The following is a 21,676-nucleotide window of genomic DNA, read 5'->3' as shown; positions in this document are numbered from 1 at the left end:
AACAATTTGTGCAACATGCAAAAAATGTGATGTTACAGCTAAAAAGGAATTCACTCTTCTTCACATTACTATTTATATAGATGCCTCTTGGTTCTATTTCTATGGACTTTTTTCTTACTCTGTACAATTTTGCCATTAAGAGACTGACTCAACATACCATGAATGTTTAAAATTTTGACTACTTTTTCTATTAGAATACAAAACATCCCTACCAAGGTGTATAGAATGGTTTACAAAGAATCTAAATGACTTTAAAATTATTCATTAAATTGTCTGATGAAAGTGTGACAAATGTTTAGATGAATAATCTTCCTAAAGTCATCTGTAATACATGGGCTCAGCTTTTTGGAAAATCAATGGACTTTGTAAGACATGTCATTTAGCTGAAAAGAGGCTGTCTGGATTAATAAGAAAGAAAAGTCACTTGGGGTATATCAAGTAGACCAAAAATGACAGTATGAAACAAACAAAGAAAACAAAGGAATTAGCCTAAAGAAAGTTAAGCAGAACTTTAGAGATCAGATAAGCATTTCCTGAAGTGTGTTCTATGACACTATGGTCTCTAACAAACTGAGAAAATGGGTTTTATCATTAAATGAGCTTCAAAGATACTGAATATTCTCCTTCCTCTAAGAAATTCACAGTGTACAATAATAGTATATAAAAGTCTCTGTGAGGGATCCCTGGGTGGCGCAGTGGTTTGGCGCCTGCCTTTGGCCCAGGGCGTGATCCTGGAGACCCGGGATCAAATCCCACATCGGGCTCCCGGTGCATGGAGCCTGCTTCTCCCTCTGCCTATGTCTCTGCCTCTCTCTTTCTCTCTCTCTGTGACTATCATAAATAAATAAAAATTTAAAAAAGTACCTTTTTAAAAAATAAAAATAAAAAAATAAAAGTCTCTGTGAGCAAAGTGCTGGAAAAAATATCAACCTGACTTTTGTGCATGAAATTACCATCCCTTTTTGAAAAATTCAACACACATATTTTTCCACAGAAGACAATTTGAGAATGTTTTAATAGATAATTATAGATGTGTAGGCAGAAAATGTTAAAAGTAAAAGTGGCCCACACATGAAAAACTATTAAGTTAAATCATGATCTGAAGGAATTTAAGATAAAAAAAAAGACAAACAGTAGAGAGCTAAGTCCTTCTTTCAGTCATTATTCATTCATTCAACAAATATTTATTGAGCACTAACTTAAGTGCCAAACATAATGCTTGGCACTGAGTATAGTTTTGGTTTTCTAAGAAATTGCTCTGACCTCACCTTCATATTTCCCTCAAAACACTAGGTATCTTTTTGAGAGATACATGAATAAACTGCCAATTTCAACTCTAAAGTAATGATAACCCTGTTTCACAAGGACTGATATTAGTAAGGTAATAACCAAATCCTAGGAACAAATGCAAAAATAAACAAGTGGGACTACTACAGACTAAAAAAGCTTCTGCACAGCAAAAAGAAACCATCAAAACAATGGGGGATAATATTTTCAAATTATATATCTGCTAAAGGATTAATATCCAAACTAAAGAACTTATAAAACTCAGTGGCAAAAAACAATCCAATTAAAAAATGGACAGAGCATATGAATAGATATTTTTTCAAAGAAGACATGCAGATGCTCACATACACATGGAAAGATGCTCAACATCATTAATCATCAGAGAAATGCAAATCAAAACCACAATGAGATATCATCTCACACCTGTTAGGATGGCTATTACCAAAAAGACAAGAAATAACAAGTATTAGAGATGATGTGGAAAAAAGGGAACCTTTGTGCACTGTTGATGGGAATGTAAATTGGTACAACCACTATGGAAAACAGTATGGAAACTCCTCAAAAAATTGAAATATAATTACCATGTGATCCAACAATTCTACTTCTGGGTATTTATCAAAGAAAAGTAAAACACTAACTGGAAAAGAGATGTTCACTACAGCATTATTTATAATAGCCAAGATATGGAAGCAACCTAAATATCTACTGATGGATGAATGGGTAAGGAAATCATGGTACGTATGTGTGCACGTACGTTTGTTTCTGTGTGTTTAGGTGTATGTGTACACACACACAGAATATTATTCAGCCACGAAAGAGAATGAAATCTTGCCATTGGTGACAATACGGATGGACCTCAAGGGCATTATGGTAAGTGAAACAAGCCCAACAAAGACAAATACTATATGACTTATCCTATATATGGCGTCCAATATACACAGAGAACAGACTGGTGGTGGTGGAGTCTGGGGGAGGGGTGGTGGGAGGAATGGGTGAATTGTCTTTTTTGCTTGAGTTTAAATAAATTGAATTATAATAATAATAAAGTCCCAGGGCCAGGGCATTTCTTTTAAGTAAAAGAATCTAAAGTTATATGACTTCTGCTCACATTCCATTGGTGAAATCTTTGCATTGCAGAACTATCACTTTGCTGCAAGGGAACCATATCTCAGCTATGGTTTTACTGTTACAGAAGAAAGGAGAATAAAATTTAGTGACTGTGCCTCCTCAAGGTCTATATATACCTACAAACAGACAAATTATCTGTTCCCTCCCTACTCAATATCCAGTGGTGATGTGCGAATAGGATAACTATAACTAAACTCCTATGTGGAAAAAAGAATTAGAAAACTAATAGCCACCAATCCATATTAGTTGTTAAGCCCACTTAGCAGGTAATCCCAAGCCTCCTACCTCTGACAGTAGATTAAATTCCTTGAGTGGACTGATGGCCCAGTTTTTGCCAATGAGGAGAATTCCCAAAATCACTATTCTCCAGCAGCCTGTCTTTGCTCTCTGGGAGTTTCTTCTATTATTCCCCATGATCACAGATAAAGAGAAGTCAGGGAAATACTCTTCTTGGGAGCAATACCATTTTCATAGCCTGGTTCTTGCTGCAGCAGGTTTTCCAAACACTATCCTTTGTGTCACCTAGGCGGTTTCTCATGCTGCTTTGATTAATGCTCAAATTGTTTATTGTCTGGGATTTCCCCAACCACTGACACCCACTATGCGAGTTCTGATGCTGGCAATTCTTAATCCTACCAGAACTTAAACCTTCACTAATATCAAATTTATGTCTTGCTGCCCTGGGCTTTTTGCAGATAATGGTTTGTATAACAGAGTAATACCCAGTCATAAAAAAGAGGGAAATCCTGCCATTTTTGCCAGCATGAATGGAATTTGAGGGCATTATTTAAGTGAAATAAGTCAGAGAAAGACTAATACTGCATGATTTCACTTACGGAGAATCTAAACAAATAAAAGCCCCTCAAAACCCAAACTCAGGAGATCAGATTTGTGGTTAGCAGGGCATGGAAGTAGGGGAATTAGATGCAGGTGGAGGTTAAAAGGTACAAACTTCCACTTATAAGTAAGTACTGGGGATGTACAACTTTAATATAGTTAACACTGCTGTACGGCTTATTTGAAAGGTGCTGAGAGTGGATTTCAAGAAAAAAATTTTTTCTTTTCCTTTTTTTGGTATCTATATGAGATGATGGATGTTAACTAAACTTCTTGTGGTAATAATTTCGCAATATGTAGAAGTCATTCTACACTTCAATATGTAGAAGTCCTGCACACCTTAAACAGTGCTGTATGTCAATTCTATCTCAATAAAACTGAAAGAAAAAAAGAACTGTTAAAAAAGGAAATAGTTATATGAAAACTCTTCTCAAAACTGAAGAGTGAATAAATCAGTGAATATTTTCCCAAGTTAAACAGTAACAAAGGATACTAGTGAAAACACCTTGCTCTCAATAATTAGTATGAGATATAGGATAATTTAGATATGAGATACAGGCAATTATACAATGAATAATATTTGAACTTTAATAGTTTAATAAGTCAGATATTTTAAATAGGTTAAAGATATTCAGCAAAGAATGCCATAATCCATATGACTTTTATCAATACTGCAAAACAATCCCCTTTTTATTAGGTGACATATTCAGTATAAATATAAACCAGCCTGAAGGGCTCCCTCTCACTTTTCAAACCCAGGATGATTTAAGCATCAAATAACGAAAGATGGCAATGGATTTTAACCACAGAATGAAAGAATCCATGAGTCCCTACCAGTAGAAATAAATAAGAAGAGAAAGTTCCTTCTTAAAATTGAATTCCAATTAATAAATGTGGTAGATTTGTGTGGCGCCTGGGTGGCTCAGTCTGTTGAGTGTCTGTCTGCCTTCGGCTTGGGTCATGCCCCCAGTATCCTAGGATCCAGCCCTGTATTGGGCTCCCTGGGAGCCTGCTTCTCCCTCTCCCTCTGCCTCTCCCTGCTTGTGCTCTATCACTCTCTCCAATAAATAAATAAATAAATAAATAAAATCTTTAAAAAAATGTGGTAGATTTTATAGAATTAGAAAAAAATGATCACAACTTGTGATGAAATAAAGAGAAAGACTGAGGAATTACCTCAGAGTGGAGGAGACTAACAGAGACATAATAACTAAATGCAATAAAGGATCCTGGACCAAAGTAAGAATAGGATATTTAGCAAAATTTGGAAAAACTCCTTTCCTTTTGCTACAAAAGACATCAGTGGAACAAGTGGCACGTTTAGAATCTCTAGACCATTAACTGTGTAATAGAACTTTATGCAATGATGAAAATGATCTATATCTATGTTTTCCAATATGGCAGCCACTAAACTGCTAACTGATTGAAATGTTAAGTAGTGCGACTGAAGAAACAAATTTCTAATTAAGTAGCCACATGTAGCTAGTGGTTATCATATTGGACAGCACAGCTATATAGATTAGATAATGACACTATATCAATGTTAATTTACTGATTTTGATAATTATATTGAGTTCACCAGGCTGTCCTTAGTTTTAAGAAATATATAGAGAAATTTTTAGAGGTTAAGGGGCATGTGTGCAGCTTAAATACTTCAAAAAGTTTCAGAGAAAGGTGAGAGGAACCTAAATCAAATGTGGTAAAATGTTAATATTTGGAGTATTTGGGTAAAGGGCATATAATTCATTGTAAAATTTTTGCAACTTTCTTGTAAGTCTAACATTACTTCAAAAGTTAAAAAAGAGAAAAGAATAAATAGCTGCATAAAACCAATGCTGAATAACATCAGAACTTATTTGTAAATATAAAATTATTAAGATCCCATTTAACTCTCTATTTACTTAGTTTCACTTTAGTTTTTAAAGTTTAAGTATTCAGTCAATTTGATTTTCATAAAAAACTACTCCAACTCTCTAAAACAAAATATTCACTCTTGATCGAAAGTGTATGTATTTAGTTATTCTAAACTTTTGTAGTTAGCAGAGAAGGAAAGAAGATAAAGCTCAGATTTTGGCCTGAGTACTGAATGTTAAAAGCAGCAAAGATATTTAAAAGTTGATGTCATTCAGGAGAGCACAAATAACATTTTGAGCATCTTTCTGAGGACGTGGGACATATATAGTCCATCCCTACAAGTAAAATGAAGAGGCCTGCAAAGTAAGATTTAGTGGGTTCATCCTGAGAAGATACTCAAGAAAAAATATCTCTATGTTTCACCTGTCTGTGATCAATTATATGTCAAGGAACAATAATGCAAAAGTTGCTGGATAGAAAATCTGGAAAATAAGGAAGAAAAGGTGTCTAATTTTAAATCAGATTTCTTTTTTAAGAATATGCAAATCTAGTATAATCAAGTCTTCATTATTTCTCTACAACTATTCTCAGTAAGATCATTTATGTACTTTTCACTAAATCCAATGAATAATTCTTGGTTCTTAATATCTGGATAATGTTTGATAATACAGACTTTTTTCTTGAAACATTTTCTCCTGATTTTAATGATGTGTATTTTCCTAATGTTCTTATCTCTCTACATCCTGCTTCCAATATCCTTTGCTCATTTCTTAACTATTGATATTTCTCCAGATTCTGTTCTAGATCATCTTCTCATTTATACACACTGTTCCTGAGTAATTTCATTCTATATTCCTGGTTTAGAAAACCATATACTGCACATATGGGAATGAATCCAGAGAGCATACCATCCTAAACCATTCCAGAGGTTCATGCCCACAAATGGACTCATGAACATATCTAGTTTAATTTTTTTTAAAAGTCACATACAAACTTATAAAAGTATCTTGACCCCTAAAGAAAATAATGGGCTCCCAAAAATGCAACAGCAGAAAGTGGCTCTAAGTGGTTGCACATCCCACAAGAGAGCATATTCTTTAATGTACACTTTAAATGTGGCTACAAACAAGAATCTTCTAATAGAAAAGCCTAGGATCACAGAAGACAATGGATAAAAAGATTCCTCCTAACAAACAGAACTGAGGAGAGAGGAGGAGCTAGGTGATATTATATATATGTGGGAAGTGGTTATGGCTATTTGGATTGTCTTTTAATCTTTTTTTTTATCTTTTGTGGTGTAATAATCACCACAGATTTAGCAGCTCAAAACAATGCACATTTATTATCTCATAGTTTCTGAGGACAAGGAGTCCAAACATTGCTTAGGTGTGTCACCTACAAGGCTACAATCAACATGTTGTTGGTTAGGGCTGGATTCTCATTTGAACACAGTATTCTATTCCTTCTATTCCTTCTATAATTAGGCCTGAGCTTTATATACCTGCCCTACTCCAGTCTAACATCACAGAAAAGCTATGGCCATACCCTCACCCTAAAGCCTGAGAGATTTCTACTATGACATGTGTTTTTTTTTTTTTTAAGATTTTATATTTCATGAGAGACACAGAGACAGGCAGAGACATAGGCAGAGGGAGAAGCAGGCTCCATGCAGGGAACCTGATGTTGGACTCGATCTGGGACCCCAGGACCATGCCCTGAGCCAAAGGCAGGCACTTAACCACTGAGCCACCCAGGGATCCCTCTACTATGACATGTTATAACAAGGCAACTCTCAACTCTGCAGAGCTGGAGTCAAAGAAGACCAACAGGGAGCCAGGATGTTCATCTCTACTGGCTGATTAAAGGTCCTACTCCTGGGATGTCAGCGGAGGACTTGTGAGGAGATGAAAATTGTATACCTACCCAGCTGTCATGGGAAGCTCCTTCCCACAATTGACCTTGGGAATCAACAGAGGACAATTGGGAAACCTAACACTTCTGGCCCCACATGGCAGCAATGAGGCTCCTTCTCCTGCTGGACAGGTGTTCGAGAAAACCAACTGAAGTAATAGGTTAAATAATATTTGGAGTCTCATACTGTAATTCTAGACAAAATAAAAAAAATTTTTTGACAGAAAGTTGCTCATCATATGAAGAACCAGGAAGATCTTAAACCAAATGAAAAAGACATTCAACAGATACCAAAGCCCAGATAATAGAGATGTTAGAATTCTCTGACAAAGATTTTAAAGTGGCCATCTATGCTTCAGGGAGCAATTAAGAATACACTTTAAACAAATAAAAATTAGAAAACCCAGGAAAGAAATAAGAGATACAAAGAAGAACAAAAAACCTAATACTCATGTCATCAGAGTCCCAAAAGAAAGAGGAGAAAGGGGCTAAAAAAGTACTCAAACGAATAAAGGCAAAAAACTTTCCAATTTTGGAAAAACATAAACTTACAGATTCAAGAAGGTGAATAAGCCCCCAAAACATAAACCCAAATAAATTTGTACCAATACATATATTAGTCAAACTTCTGAAACTAATGTCAAAGAAAAAATCTTGAAAGCAGCAAGAAACAATCTAGATGACAGTAGATTTTTCATCAGAAACCATGAAAGCTAGAAGTGGGATAACATTTTTTAAGATCTAAAAGAAAACAGCTGTTAACCTAGAATCCTATATCCCTTAAAATTCCATCAGAAATGACAGATTAATCAAGACATTCCTAGATGAAGAAAAACTAACAGAATTTGTCACCAGCAGATCTAGTGTATAAAAAAACTATAGGAGGGTTCCCTGGGTGGCTCAGCGGTTTAGTGCCTGCCTTTGGCCCAGGGCATGATCCTGGAGTCCTGGGATCGAGTCCCACATCAGGCTCCCTGCATGGAGCTTGCTTCTCTCTCTGCCTGTGTCTCTGCCTCTCTCTCTCTGTGTCTGTCATGAATAAATAAATAAAATCTTAAAAAAATGATAGGAAATCCTCTAAACAGAAAGGGAATAATAAAACAAGAAAACATATGGGTAAACACAGTATACTTTACTTCTTGAGTTTTCTAAATTATATTTGATGGTCGAAGTACAAATTAAAATGTTAACTACTATGTCTCTAAATGTATGTAGAGCAATACTTAAGACAATTATATTATAAATGGGAAAAGATAAAAGAATATTAATGGAAGTAAGGTTTCTATACTTCAACTGGTAAAATGACAACAGCTATAGACAATAAGGTGTGTGTGTATGCACATATATAAACAGTAATACCTGAGCAAACTCTAAAAAAGCTATAGAGAGATATTCAATAACACTAATATTAAATCAAAATTCAAAAAAATGTTCAAGTAACCCATATAAAGTTGGAAGACATAAAACAAAAATGAATACCACATTAAACAGGAAAAAAGAGGCAGACTTAAGTCCAATCTATTCATAATTACGTTAAATGTAAATGGCCTTACTACACTAATTAAAAAAGAGATTGGCAGAGTGGATGAAAAAAACATGATCCAAGTATATGCTGCCTACAAGAAATTCAACTTCAAAAAATAATATAATCAGGCTGAAAATAAAAGGATAGAAAAAGATGTATCATGCAAACACAAATCAATAAAAAGCAGGTGTGACCCTATTTAGTAGACTTCAGAAAATTACGAAATACAGTGATGTTATATGATGATAAAAAGTCAATCCATTAAGACAATACAACAACCTGAAATGTGCACACAACAAACATCAGAGCTGAAATATTTGAGGTAAAAACTAATAGAACCAAAAAATGAGGAAATAGACAATCCACAATTACAGCTGGAGCACTTCACCACTGGAGCAATGAGTAAATTGACTGAACTAGACAGAGAATCAGGAAAGATATAAGATCTGAACAACACAATCAACAGGATCTAATAAGTATATATAGAATACTCCACTCCTAACAACAGGATACACACTCTATTCAAATGCCCATAGAACATATACCAAGATAGGCGATATCTTGGGTTGTAAAATAAACCTTAAAAATTGAAATATAATAGAGCATATTCTGACCACCAAGGAGTCTTACTAGAAATCAAGTATTAGAATAATGGGAATATCTTCAAACACCTAGAAACTTTATCAAAGACAAAGTCTCAACGTAAATTTTAAAAATACACTGAATTGAATGAAGTGAGAATAAAACATATCAAAATATGCATGACTCAGATAAAACAGAAAAAACTATACCCGTCAAGTGTATTCATATGAAAATTCTCATCAATATTCTGTTCTTACCTCAAGATCTCAGAAAAAGATCAAAATAAATCCAAAGCAAGTAGAAGGAAGCATTTAAAAATAAAGAGAAAACATCAATATTAAAAGCTGAAAAACCTATAGAGAAAAATCAAAGAAATTACAAGTTGGCTCTTCAAAAAGATCAATAAAACTGATCTCTCATGAAACTAACAAAGCAAAAAAAAGACACAACATATATTACCAATATCAAAAATGAAACAGTGATATCCTAATAGATCTGCAGGCACCAAAAGTATAATAAGAAAATATTACAAAACACCCTGCACACATAAATCTGACAACCTGGATAAAATGGGGCAATATCTCAAAAAACACAAACTACCATAACTCATTCAATATGAAACAGATAACATCCAACATAATCATAATTACCTTAGATTGAATAACCAATCATCTAAAAAACTCCCAGTGCAATAAATCTCCAGGCCCAGGAGTCTACCAAATGTTTGAAGAATTGACACAAATTTTGCAGTCTTTTCCAGAAAACAAGAAGGGGAAACACTCTATTTCATTTTATGAAGTTAGTAATACCCTGATGCCAAAATCAAAAACAATATATAAAAAGAAAACTATAGACCAATATCCCCATAAGTACAGATGCAAACACCCTTAACAAAATATTAACAAACAGAAGTCAGCAATGTACAAAAAGGTTTTTTCACTATGATCAATGGGGTTTATACATTGAAAATCAATGTATTCCTTTATTATTAACAAGATAAAGAAAAAAATCACATGATCATAATGATCAATGCATAAAATGCATCTGACAAAATTCAACACCTACTTCATAATTTTATTTTATTTTTTTAAAGATTTATTTATTCATTCATGATAGACAGACAGAGAGAGAGAGAGAGAGAGGCAGAGACAGGCAGAGGGAGAAGCAGGCTCCATGCCAGGAGCCTGACGCGGGACTCGATCCCGGGACTCCAGGATCGCACCCTGGGCCAAAGGCAGGCGCCAAACCACTGAGCCATCCAGGGATCCCCCCACTTCATAATTTTAAAAAACAACTCAGAAAAATTAGAGGGGACTTCTTCAATTGACATTTTATCTACAAAACCTATAGCCAACATTATTGTTAATGGTAACACTGAAGGGAGAAACTTAGGGAGAAATCCCAAGATAGGGAACAAATAAAGGGATATCCTCTCTAAACTACTCCTATTTAATATAGGGCTGGGAGTTACAGCCAGGGGAATGGTAGAAAAAAAGAAATGTATAGAAACTGAAAAGAAAGCTGTCCCTATTTGCAGGTAACATGATTGCGTAGAAAAACTCAAGGAATCCATTAAAAAAAACCAGAACTAATGAGTTCAGCAAGGTTGCAAGAATACATGATAAACATAGATGTGTAATGACCATGTAGACATAAAATGTGAATATACAATACCCTTTATAACCATTCAAGAAAAATGAATTACTGAGGTACAAATCTAAGAAGACATACAGTACTTGGATGCTGAAAATACAAAATAGTGATAAAAGAGATAGAAATCCTAAATAGAGAATATAATGTATTTATGGATTAGAAAACAATAGAGTTAAGATTTCAACAGTCTCCACATTGATATTCAAACTTCATTTAATTCCTATCAAAATCCCAGCAAGAATTTTTGTACATATAAGTGAGATTCTAAAATTTCTATGAAGGTAAAGAAGCTAGAAAAGCTAAAACAATTTTGATAAAAACAAAGCGGGAGGAATAGAGTGCCCATTTTCAAGGCATGACATAGAATAGTAATCAACTTTGTATTAGTGGAGGAATACACATGGAGATCAATGGAACACAAATAAGAACCTAGAAACACACTTAGGCAAAAGGGGCCAACTGATTTTTCACTAAAGTGCAATAACAATTCAATGAAACAAAGCTGTTTATTTCAACAAATGATACGGCATCATTTTGGTGTCCATTATCTCCCCCTGACTCCCACCAAAAAGAATCTGCCGAGGGACGCCTGGGGGGCTCGGTGGTTGAGCGTCTGCCTTTGACTCAGAGTGTGACCTCAGGGTCCCGGGATCGAGTCCCATATTGGGCTCCCTGCGTGGAGCCTGCTTCTCCCTCTGCCTGTTCTCTGCCTCTCTCTCTCTCTCATGAATAAATAAAATAAATTTAAAAAGCAGTCTAAGTTTCACATCTTATACAAAAATTAATTCAGAATCAATCATGAACTTAAGTGTAAAATATAAAACTTTAGTACCATTGAATAAACCAGATTTTATACATACTGTTTTGGAAACAACCCAGATGTCCCTCAATAAGTGAATGGTTAAACACAGTGGCACATCCATACTATGGAAAAATAGTATGTATTATGGTTAGCAGTAAAAAATAATATTAGTCAGTATTAAAAAATAACAAACTACTGAAATATGCAATAGCTCTCTGGATGAATCTCTAAAGAGTTATGCTGAGTGGGGGGAAAAAAAGCCATTCCCAAAAGGTTACATACTCTAGGATTCCATTTATATAACATTCTTATAAATGACAAAATTATAGAAATGGAGAACGGATGAGTTGTCAGTTAAGAGAAAGCAGTGGGAAAGGAAGTAGATGTGGCTGTGTAAGGCTGACAGGAGGGATCCCTGTAGTGATGGAAATGTTCTGTATCTTGACTGTTTTAACATTAGTGTCCTAGCTGGGATATTGTACTGTATAGTTTTGTAATATTCCATCCTTGAGGGGACTTGCATAAAGGGCACACTGTCTGTAGTAGTACTATTACTTAAAATTGCATGTAAATCTACAATTATCTCAAAATAGATATAATTTTGATGGAGACACAAAAAATAATTTGAATAAAATAGCAACACTGAATATAGCATAGCTGATTAAATTTAGCAAAATATGTAAAGCTTTATTCATTTAAAACTGGTAACATGAAAAATGACATTTTATACTCTTCTATGTTTTTCTTCTGATATTTCAGACAACTTTCATGCAAGAACATTTTGCCCCTAAAACATCGCCTTATAATGGACTTCTGCTATATTAAGTTTCTTCTAGCAATACCTCATGACATTACTGATCCCAGTTAATCCTATAAGCATTCTCATCAGTGTCAAGGGAAACTACATTGAAGTAGCCATCTGTTATCTTAAAGCTCCCTACAAAAATAATTAGCTGGGCATTTTTAAATTTTCAGTTTTTTTTAAGTCAAATGCATACAAATATCATTTGCTAGCTGTGATCTTGACCAATTTATTTAATATCTCGGAGACTCTCAGTTTCTTCGTATATAAAATGGCATACTTCCTACAGCAAATGACAAAATAAACTACAACTATAGAAGTAGTAATGATATCTGGCAGTGAATATTTAATAAATTTCAATAATAACTGATACTTGTAGGTTAAGGTATAAATAATATAACAGGTATAAATTATATCATGTTGCTCTTTAAAAATCTCTTGAACCAAAGAAACTTTCCTTTTTGGGAAGGGGAACAGATTATTGGAGTTGTCTCCATAAAGCAGCACAATTAGAGTAAAATAAGGAGGGATTTCAAAATCTTCTATAGTGTAGACTATGACAATACTTGTGATACCTCTGATGATGTTGCAGAGCACTGACACAGTTATCGTGTGGTGAAATAACAAGAACTGGAGCTCTTCATCTTTCCGTGCATGTTTTAGTTGTTTTTTATTTAGGCAAAAGGACTAAATGAGAGAACTGTCACTTGGAATGCACATAGTGGCTTCAAAAAAAGGACACAAAGTTCATTTTCTGTAATCTCCCTTCTATATCATGTCAGTATTAGATGCTAAAGGCAGGCAAAATGAAAAGTTGTTAAGAACAAGGAGCTTGGGGCTGTCAGTTAAGTGTCTGCCTTGGGCTCAGGCCATGACCTCAGGGTCTTGGGATCGAGCCCCTGAGTCTTCTCCCTTTTCCTCTGCCCCTCCCCCTGCTCATGCGCCACCCCTCAAATAAATAGATAAAAAAATAAATAAATAAAAGGAACAAGAGACTTGAGGGTGAAAATGCCTGGGTTTAAACAGTCTTCAACACTTCCCAGGAGTAAGGCCTTGGTCCATTTACATCATATTTCTAAGGTTGAACTTCCTCATCTACAAAAAGGGGTAAGAATATTATAATACATGTAGAGTTCTTTGCATAAATCCTTTCAGATATAGCACAATAAATGTCAGCTAATAATAATTTTACCTAATACAACTGCTTAAGTATAAAAGTGATAATTATTGATGTGGCATCTAAAATATCTTTTCTGACAAGGTGAGATGTAAGGATTAAAACATAATTAAACTGCAAAAGGGCCACGAGACTGAAATAATTTGCAGGAGCTTATCAAATCTCCATAAATATTTGATAAAACAACCATAATTCCCTTTTTATTTCATTGATGGCAGTTTTCAAGCATGAAATTGTTACATTTAAATAGTCATCTTCATATTCAGGAACAAATTTACTTTTTAAAATACTTTTAAAAATTATTTATGCCACTTAGAATATTAGTCAATTCAGAAACAATCGTTTTATAAACATATGAATCTATCTCAAGAATCAAATATATTATCCTTAGAAATCAAATTATAATAAACTACATAATGAACACTTTAAGATTAGAAATTAGATCTCATTTGGGCCTGGGAAGGAGAAATTAACTAAGAAATTCTATAATTGTAAGCAACAGCTGCACAGTCAATATTTAATCACTATATTGTGAGACAGTTCAGTAGTGGAAGACAGGATTAACATATTGCTTTAAAACATTCCATTACTTTCTGCATCTGTTTACTGATAATAAAAGACACAGCTGTTCTAAACGAAACACACTAACAGGTGTAAAGTGCCAAATTGGCATTTTACATAAAAGTTACTCATTTCCTTTTGGAATACTCTAAAATTATACTCTAAGCACAGCTACCAATAACTTAAAGAATTTTTTATACTAACTTGGATTATTCTACTCATTGAAGATACACTTCTTTCTCCATGAATTCAAGATTATTTTTAAACAGTACACATCCTGAACTAATTATAATTACCCCAGATGTTTTCCATAAAAATGGTCACACATTTGAACACGGTTTCTTTAGCAACTGTTCTATATCAAATTTACTGCAAAGAGCATCAGAATTATGAAGTAACACTGTATCAGATTTGTTATGTTCAAACTACAAATGATAATGAAGCTTGAGCTTATAATTTATTTTGACCAGTATTCAGCTAATCTGTAGTTGTATTTAATCCAAGGTCACCATAAGGAAATTCAATATTTTTATGATAAATATTCAATAATAACTCACCTAAAGGAAGTCAAAGTAACCATAATTTGTGAATTCCATGTAAATGTAACTATACAGTTTTGGCTTTTTTGTTTGTTCTTAAAACATAATATACTACAATCAACTTAAAATATCTAGAGTAGGGGGGCCTGGGTGGCTCAGTGGTTGAACATTTCCCTTTGGCTCAGGGCATGACCCCAGAGTCCCAGGATCGAGTCCTGCATCGTGATGTCCCTGCAGGGAGCCTGCTTCTGCCTCTGCCTGTGTCTCTGTCTCTATCTCTCATGAATAAATAAACTGAATCTTTTTTAAAAAGTATCTCTAGTAATTTAATACACTTGGATAAATACTTTTAAAATATTATAAGATATAACAGTGACATTATGAGACAATTACATATTCAATGTCAATGAAAATATTGATGTATTGGTGATAAGAAAGAACACTGAAATATTTTAATTTGGCCATTATCTTCACTTTGATATATAACACTTGGAGAGGAAATGTTAATGTAGAGTATCAAAGGAGTCCAAAGCGTTCCAGTCTCTTTCTCTTCTTTTCCTAAAATAAACATATTTGTCAAATTAGCTAAAGCTAATTTTTCTAAAGAAAAAGAGGCTCACTGACATTTACAAATACTTAAAGAGTCCTTGACACTACGTCTATATTTTGAGATATACCACTTGAGGAAAAACATATATAATAGGTACATTTTAATGCTTTAAGACTTTTCTTTGTTAGCTCAGGTACAAATGCAAATAAAATACAGCTTTGTAGTAAAGGTTTCTCTGTCAGGTCATTTAGTTACAACAGCTTTTCTGGTTCTTCTGGAAACAAGTTATGATCAATGAAAACTATGAGTTTGCTGCTTACGCTTTGAAAAGAAACAGAAGCAGAATTTCATATCAAAAGAATAAAGAAAAACATCAATTTTACTGTGGAATCTAATAAAGCATAACACTGCCTATAATGTGGTAAAACTATGTTACGTAGAAACATAACCATGGGATTTTCTGGTTTGTAAACTAAGTCAAGGTATATAGTCAATAAACCAAATCATATGATAATGAAACTGAATTGTTTATATAGATTTCATAAGACTATCAGTTTTATAAATTTAATTACTGTATGTAATGATTTATCCAAGCTATTTTAATCTTTATCATATTCAATTATCAAGGAAGGAGTTTATTACTTGGAATTGCATAGAAATACATGCTGTGATGTATCAACTACAAAAGTACAACACACACCTTAAAAAAGGATTTTTAAATTCCTTTCCCATACAAGATTATATTTAATTGTTTAATTTTTATTATAACCAGATATACGTATTTATTTTGCATTCTTTTGTGTTCATAAGGAAAGGTGGACCAACCAATTTGTATTATTAAAAGAAACAGGTGAAGTAGATATAAAAAACTAGGAGTAGAAAGAAAAATAGAGACTTCCTTAGAAAACTGAAATTTGAAAACTCGCTAGAGCAGTTAATTCCAGTAATTCAGGGAAAAATAAGACAAAAGGGCAACTTACAGACAAAATGACTTGCAATTCATTAAAGATAGTAGCAACAACAGTTTAATGCCTTAAAAAGCATCAGCCGTTAAAGGAATTACAGGATGAGTGTTCCTAACAATGAAAAACTACTAAATTTTAAAAACTGATATTGTATAAATTTAGTCAAATTTGTGTTAAATTCTTCTTTTTCTAGTATATATAAGTATGGTTAGAGTCATGAGACACTAGCATAGGGTCTTACATTACGCATCACTTGAGTAGCTACTGCACTTCATCTAACAATCAAGTAGTGAGTTACAGCTGTGGTCTGAAACATTTCAGGATGGTAAGAAATCAATAAATTCTCTAAATCTCTTTCATAATTCAATAATCTTACTGCATGTATCTCCTCGTTCAATCTTAAAAACTGATATATTTCCTCCAAAACTAGTAACAAATACATAATCAGAATCGTATGTTCAAATGGATTTGAATAAAGTGGTATGTTAAGACTAGCAAAGCTCAACTTCTTTATTCTATAGAATTTCATCTAAAAATCTGTAAGCATTGATTCTAATTCCTACGACCATGATGTGGCTATCCATCAAGTAAACTGAGGGCGTTAATTATTAAGCCTAACTAGTCTGCTTTCCTTCCATCTTCTACTATGCAATATTTTTCAGATGAAGTAAAATTCTTCTCATTCATTGTTTTTCAAAACTTCTTTTTTTTAAAGATTTCATTTATTTATTCATGAGAGAGAGAGGCAGAGGGAGAAGCAGGCTCCATGCAGGGAGCCCGACGTGGGACTTGATCCCGGGACCCCAGGATCACGCCCTGGGCTGAAGGCAGACGCTCAACCGCTGAGCCACCCAGGCGTCCCTGTTTTTCAAAACTTCAAATAAAAGTTTGCATCAATCTGTAAATCCTTGTGGAGTAATACATAGGAGATTTTATTTAGGAAGGATATATTAGATGCTTAACTTAAAGCCATGGAATGAACTCTCCCCTTCCTTTGCTTGAATGTGAACAGGGCTTAGAAAGGAAACAGAGTGAGGTATGTACAGTGTATGTCAGATTACCTTCAATCTCTAGTGAAAAAATTAGTCATAAAACAGTGCTTATATCTTTTAAAAAGTTACATGTTACATATCACCTTATTTTACACCCTAAAACAAAAGCTGTGTCTGTTCTCACTGCAAACTTAAATAGCTTTATTGCTACCATATTAACAATTCAGTTTCTGATTTCAAAACTGATTAACTTAAATACTGATTAATAGTAAAGGAAATATGATTATGGTTCAATCGTTACAGTTGAATAACACAAGACACTCATAAATATTTATAATCATAAACTACTAATGCATATTAATCCATACTACTAATGCATATTAATTCAGCATAGTAAACTATTTAAGTAGTAAATAAGTGAATTTTTAAGAACTGGAATCTCATTCTTAAGCACATAGTATCAGAAGAGGTCCAAATATTACCTATTAAAAATTAAGTAGTAAATAAGTGAATTTTTAAGAACTGGAATCTCATTCTTAAGCACATAGTATCAGAAGAGGTCCAAATATTACCTATTAAAAATTAAAAGGGATTTTCAAGTTGTTCTATGACTGTGTGGTTTGAATTTTTCCAGATTTTAAAAAATCAATTAAAAATACAAACTCAGATCCTATATATGACATGTTTACACAAAATGGAAGATCATCAATGTATTAGTTTGGGTGTCAATGGAGAAAGATTGAGAGAGATGGGGAGGGACAACAGACACAGACTTTGGAGTAAACTTGTTTTGTTTGATCATTTCTGCATACATTCCAGATTCTTATGATAGTACAATTTAGGAAAGTATAGTTCGGTATGGAGCTGTTGGCTTAAATTCAGACTGGCCTGCTCAAGTCCACTTTCGGTAGAGTACTCAGATGAGCATAACAATACTGTGAATCAGGACGTTTGTGATATGAAGCCAAAACAAAGAACACTAAAGAAATATATAACCAATGCTGATGTAATGCTGCAAATGTTACCATTTACCTTATTAATAAATTAGTTCCTAAAAATATTCTCTTGTTCTCAGATATTTTTATATGAAAAGTAATAAATTAACATTTTTATATGAAAAGTTATAAATTAACATGACTTTTATACAAATAGCACGTTAATGTTTGTTCTACACTCATTAAAATATCTTTCATTTACATATTAATTTAGTGAAATTTCATAATTCAAAGGTATCCATTTCAAATGATAAACCCTTAAATAAGTAAAATTTGGATCACAAAGCTAAATTAAGAATATGTCCATTTTCAGGATTATGTATTCATGGGGGGGGCTAATTCAAGCATAGAGCTAAAGCAAAACATTTATTCTAGATATTGGACCTGTGGTATAGAAACCATTTTTATACTTGAAAAAACACCTTTAACACAATTCTAAAACCCCAATTTTTGTAACTATACTATTGAAATCAGTGGTTATTCATAAAGAGTCTGAGATACATAGAAAACATAGTAATAACCATTAATATCTATAATTTTTGGTACTTTAATATTATAGCTTACCATGTCGGTATTGACCTCTTTGCCTATGAATAAAAGATAATTCAGGTATCAAAGAATATTAAATATTGTCAGATAGTAGTTTCAATATTAAAAACTGAAAGAAAAACATCAATATTTATACAAGCAATCTACACTGTTCCTTATGGTAGCTACTATTATTGAACATCTACCACGTGTGCTAAGTATTATGTATATAACTCTTTACATGGATCATTTGCAACCTTTAAATCATCTCTATAAGACTGGCATTTTCCAAATTGTATAAATGAGATGACCAAGTGATTTACTGACAAAATTGGTACATATCTGAGAATTTCTAAGGCAGAAGATATTAATAATTATGATAGGTGGACAAGTGCAAATCATGACAACTCTAGGAAAACTACAATACATTGGTTACCATAACAAAGAGGAAACTGCCTCAGACAGACTCATTCAAAATGTATTCAATGAACATCTATTCAACAAATTTTGCACAGTATGTTAGTTAATGGGGATGGCACTCTGATTCTGCAGAGGAGATAACTGTCATATTTGCTTTCAAAGCTTTATCTCTGACCCCTCCATACATTACCTACAACTTGTAAATAATTTGTATCTCTAAGGCTTTGTTTTTCAAAACATTTTCACATTCATATACCCTTTGGTTTTGTTTTGTTTTTTTTACCCTTTGATTTTAAAGGTATACTTATATATTATTACCTATTCATTTCAACCAATAATTGATACTTTAAAAATCCTCTTAAAAGTTTGATATATATTTTTATTTTCTACTAGTTTTGCTCTAGCTTGACATTATATATATAAAATTTAATACACCTCTAACTTACTTTGAAACATAGTATGAGATAGAATTCTAGGATTTTTTTGTCCAAATTAATAATGTAATGCCTGAATATGGTTCTGAATAATCCATTACCTGACCAATGATTCATAGCACTTGCTTTTTCATTCCCACAGGTTAAAATTGAGAATCACCAATTCCATTCCATGTTTAATCCCATGTTATTAATACACTATCTTATTTACTGAAACTATGTAATTATTACTTGGCCCTACCACTCCTTCTATACTATTATTGCCTATCTATCTTTGCAGATTCAAGTTTGAATCAAGATAATCAAATTCCAGGGCTCCTGGGTGGCTCAGTTAGTTAAGGATCTGCCTTCAGCTTAGGTGTTGATCTCAGGGTCCTGGGGTAGATCCCATATCAGGCTCCCTGCTTGGCAGAGGGCCTGCTTCTCCCTCTCTCTCTGCCTGCCACTCCCTCTGCTTGTGCTCTCTTCTCTATCAAATAGATAAATAAAATCTTAAAAAAAAATTCTAAGAAAATACAAGCTGACAAAGAATTCAGAGAGAAAAAGATAGTTATGAGAATCAATGGTAAACACAGAAACTGATATGATTTTGGTTACTTAACTAATATAACACTACTATGTTTTGTGTTAAAAATTATTGAAACAAATTCTAGATACTTTTAATGAGAAATTGCCTTAGGAGCTCTATGAGTAAAGTTAAATTTGTCTTTTTCAGAGGGAAGAGAGATGCTAATTTTGGCAAAAAGGTTCACAGTCAAGAATATATTTTAGGAGGACTCTCCAAGATGGTGGAGGAGACCTTAGTTTGTATGATCCCAGGAATTCAGTGAGATGGCCAGCCAATCATTCTGAACACCCGTGAGCTCAACGGGAGCTCTAAGAGAACTGCTGCAGGTCAGGAGGTGCAGAGAGGGAATCCAAGGTGATACATCGGAGGATGAACTGCAGGGGGTGCTCCATTAGCCGGCTGGCGGACAGGGAGGCAGCAGCGGAGCACAAGAGCAGAGTTTTCCGTGTGCTGCAGTGAGGGAGGCCCCAGCCTGAGTGGTGCTCAGGTGGCCCAGTGGGGCGGAATCCCAGGGGGGACAGTGTGGTGTCAGGATCCTCAGGGTCGCAGACAGGAGGGCAGGGCCCCAGGGGGCAGACTTCCCGGGCATGCACGCAGGGCCGCTGGCTGCAGTCAGGAGCCCAGGAGTGGGCTTGCAGCCCGGGGTGCCACAAACCAGGAGCCCAGGCACGGCCCGGGGACCGCTGGCTCTCCAGGCGCGGGCCCAGCAGGGCAGCACTGCAGTGAGAGGCCCCCGACCTCCCCCGGCAGGAGGGGTGCAGGTGCACACTGCAGGAGGCTGCAGGGCGCAGGGACTCCACCCAGACCCTGGACCGCAGGTGGGCGAGCGCGGGCCGCAGACGGGCCAGGGAGACAGGATGGTGGCCCGCCCGGCTCCCTGGGGGGAGTCCACCGCTGTCCCTCTGGCCTCCAGAGCGGTGCAGGAGGCTGCCTGGGGGCAGCAGCCACATGGAGCAACTGGGGCCCCCGGGCAAGGGCGGTGCGGTGCCCCCCGGGGCCAAGACAACAGGACCCGTACTACAGGCCACTCCCACAGAAGACCAGCAGCACGTGCAGCTAAGGCCAAAGTGACAGCTGACAGGTGCACAACTTCAGCGCCAGGGGAACACAGCATACAGTCTTCGGGGTTTCCCCACGATTCTTTGGTCTTTCCATTTTAATTTTTCTTTTCTCTTCCCCTTTCAAAATAATTTCTTATCAACTCTTTCTAAAGTCCTTAAAAACTTTTTTGTTACATTCTATCCTTTCAATTTATTTTTACCATTTGCAATGATGTGGATGAAACTAGAGAATATCATGCTAAACACAGTAAGTCAGAGAAAGATAATTATCATATGATCTCACTCATATACGGAATTTAAGAAACAAAACAGGATCATAGGGGAAGGGAGGGAAAAATAGAACAAGACAAAATCAAAGAGGGAGACAAACTAAAAGAGACTCTTAATCATAGGAAACAAACAGGATTACTGGAGGGGAGGGGGGGTGAGGGGATGGGGTAGCTGGGCAATGGACATTAAGGAGGGCATGTGATGTAATGAGCACTGAGTGTTATATAAGACTGAT

General features: G+C 34.9%; 1 protein-coding gene across 25 annotated transcripts in view; it reads right to left on the bottom strand.

The window, feature by feature from the left end:
* The window catches only part of C37H2orf88 (chromosome 37 C2orf88 homolog), a 228,880-nt gene that overhangs the window by 181,081 nt on the left and 26,123 nt on the right, over window positions 1-21,676 (bottom strand). For 15 of the 25 annotated variants that reach the window (XR_005385032.1, XR_005385034.1, XR_005385028.1 and 12 more), the window contains one exon: window positions 12,957-15,216. The exons of 6 other annotated variants lie outside the window; for them this stretch is intronic. The gene's annotated coding sequence lies outside the window, so the exon portion shown is untranslated. Of the gene's footprint in view, window positions 1-12,956; window positions 15,217-18,724; window positions 18,748-21,676 lie in introns of all 25 variants that reach the window. 4 more of the 25 variants (XR_005385035.1, XR_005385030.1, XR_005385048.1 and 1 more) reach the window with 1 other exon arrangement.

Source organism: Canis lupus, chromosome 37, assembly GCF_011100685.1.
Source record: "Canis lupus familiaris isolate Mischka breed German Shepherd chromosome 37, alternate assembly UU_Cfam_GSD_1.0, whole genome shotgun sequence".
NCBI classification, from domain to species: Eukaryota; Metazoa; Chordata; class Mammalia; order Carnivora; family Canidae; genus Canis; species Canis lupus.
The sequence above is the reverse complement of the archived record's forward strand: the minus strand, read 5'-3'. Positions and strand labels throughout refer to the sequence as shown.